Source organism: Austrofundulus limnaeus, unplaced genomic scaffold, assembly GCF_001266775.1.
Source record: "Austrofundulus limnaeus strain Quisiro unplaced genomic scaffold, Austrofundulus_limnaeus-1.0 Scaffold7, whole genome shotgun sequence".
NCBI lineage: Eukaryota > Metazoa > Chordata > Actinopteri > Cyprinodontiformes > Rivulidae > Austrofundulus > Austrofundulus limnaeus.
The window spans coordinates 5,195,373-5,198,318 of NW_013952409.1; positions in this window are offsets into that span (position 1 = coordinate 5,195,373).

The following is a 2,946-nucleotide window of genomic DNA, read 5'->3' on the forward strand; positions in this document are numbered from 1 at the left end:
TATATATATAGTTCTGGTTTATTTTCAAAGACTAAGGTTTTGCAGGAAGGAGACAGTCTTCTGTAGCTACAGCCTTCAGATTTCATTAAATATTTTTGGTTTATTGTAAAACTTTATAACGGTGCAAAACTGTTCATGTTTAGACATTCCATCTATTCAAACAGGGAGATGAAAGAAGAATTACTGATTTGATTTTCAGCACTGGTGACCTGTGAGCTTTTTGCACAACCAGTTTGAAAAAGAAATGTTCTCCAATGCTAAACACTGCACCGATTAGGTTCTCTCGTCTCACGTTTTCAGGTCATTCTAGGAAATGAGACGTTTCTGCTTTGTTGTAACAAATGTCCTTTTGACTTCCTTGCCTGTTGGTGAGATACGATCAGTGTTCGCGCCCTGCAGTTTGCATCGCAGTGGATGTACACGGCAAGATTTCTGATAAGATGTGAATCCAATTAAACCCCACAGACGCTGACTTTCAGAATAAAACTCCCAGCAGAGGCCGAATCCCACCATGAAGACGGAGGGGCTCCGACAGAAAYGAAGAATTTATTCAGTCTTTAAGGAAGGCTGGAGCGTCTCTTCCTCTTCAGTTTAAGCTGCACTTAAATGTGTCTTTTCTGTCAAAGTGTTGAGACTTGACATTCAAACCAGTTTAGCAAAGAATTAAAGGGACTGGAAACAAAAAGACATCTGAGCTGAAATGGGAAATTTAGACAGTGGGAAATTAGATGATGCAACTGTAACTATAAAAAAGATAAAAAGAGGAGAGTTTTTTAAAAATTTCATAACTGCAATGACTTCAGTAATTAAAGTCAGAGCATTACATAGCTCAAGTTCCTTCGGATCAACTTACTAAAAGGAGGAGGAATCTGTTTGTGTGCCACAWAATAGTAGTTGCACACCTCAAAACCATCAAAACCATTCCCCTCCAGCCTTCCTTGGGCTGTTTTCAGGGTTTGCAGGATTTTTTGACGAGGCTTTGTTCTGTTCTCTGGAAGAAGCCTCAAGTTTCCAACACTCTCCTCCCTCATTCGCTGCAATAATTCAGACTCAGCTAAAAACCCAAATCACCAAACGTTCCACTGGGCTCAGCKTTTGAAAAGGAGATCTGTTGTGGGGAGTTCTGCAGGTGTGGAGTGGGTGCCGCAGTGTGCGCAGGGCGCCGTGAGTAAGTGTGGATACATGATTTGCTTTTTAAGCAGGCCTGAATCTCAAATTCTCATGGACTGAGCTATTTTTTTTTTTTTTTTTTTTTTTGAGAGAGGAGAGGACTGAGGGGCAATTTTACGGAACATGACCAGCCTAAAAATTAGCTCATAAAACATCTTTAAACTTCCCTCAGGTACCCAAGCAGCAGTGTTGCATTCCCAGGGATTTTAAATGAAGCTGTAGAGCTTAATCAGCTTCAGTCATTTCATATTTACTCAAATATTTCATTGATGGGGTTTAAAAACTGTGAAGAACAAATGACCAGAAATACACAAATCCTCACTGAAATTCTTGATGTGTTTTCTTTCATCAGCAGAATAACAGCTAAAAAAAAAGATGTTCCCCAAAATAAAGAAAGGSCAGCTGTAATAAACAATCATTTGTGGCTCTGCCACCAATCAGAGAGTGGGGTGAGGTCCAGTCAGCTAAGTCCTTTATGATTATCCCCCTCATTGTTCGTTTCTAACGACCTTGGCTCATCACACAATCAAGTACCTGATTGCATCACATGCACACCATCCAGCTGGCTCSATTGTGTGTATAATTATTGTGGCACATGTGCGAGCATGAGGGCAGGGCACGTTCTCACAAATTATAGAACTTCTGTTTTAGGTTGTGTAACAGAGCGGCTGCTTTGCTCCGGTTACATCCTCAAGTCTGTGTTGTTGTAAATTTACCACCTCGCTGGTTCCTGTTCGCACAGCTGAAGGCCAGTTTATTATTCAGCTGGTAATTTGGACTCATTGTGTGTTATTTCTTCTTGCTTTGGTGATACAGGAGCCAACTTAATACAAAAACAGTGTTTGTCTTTGCTGCTGGTGGTGCTTCGTGTGAGGAGCATCGATTTAAGAGCAATAAACAGCCAACTTTAGGTTATGATGTTCTATAATATTTGTGCTTCCTTAAATTAATTAATTCATTCATTCATTCATTCATTCATTCATTTTGTGACATGCATGTTTTTATGCAACAAGTCCCACTATATCGGGGTGCCCAAACATTTTCCCTTAGAGGGCCAAAATTAAAATCAGTCTGAGGGCCGCGGGCCAAATGCGGTAATATAATACATGCAATGCAAATACTTCTAACGTTGTTTTATTTTTATGAATAAGCTAGCAGCCAGTGTGGTTGCCCACATTGTTTTTTTTTTCAGCCCATGGACATGGAGAAAATTCAACATGTGCTCGGGCAGCAAAGGCTCATGGGATTTTCATAAATTAAAATTTGAGTATATGTGGTATAAGTGTGGTATGAGTATAAGGTGTGCAAATCTAGATGTGTGCTTAAATCTAAATGTCTCTTGTAGTTATTTGTATTCTATGTTCAATCTTAACATAATTCAAAGATAAGGTGAGTACCATGAGTTAAGACTGTCAGATTTCAGCTCCTTGTACCTATAATTGGACCAATAGTTGAAAAGTGGAAATATAGTGTTTCTACACAGGACAGGAGATTGCAATCTAATAACCAGGACAACTGCTGGTGGGCCAAATCAAATGGTTTGGCGGGCCAAAATTGGTCCACGGGCCCCACTTTGGGCACCTCTGCACTATAGCTTTGATTTGCATATTTACAAATAAGTAATTTGATTTGTTTACTTTATTTACACCAAAAAGGTAAATTTGTATTGTAGTGGTACAAATCATACATATCATGCACACATACACACAATTATAAGTAATAAAAACACATTAGCAAAAAGAACCATTCACATAAGTGCTTGAGGCTCCACATATC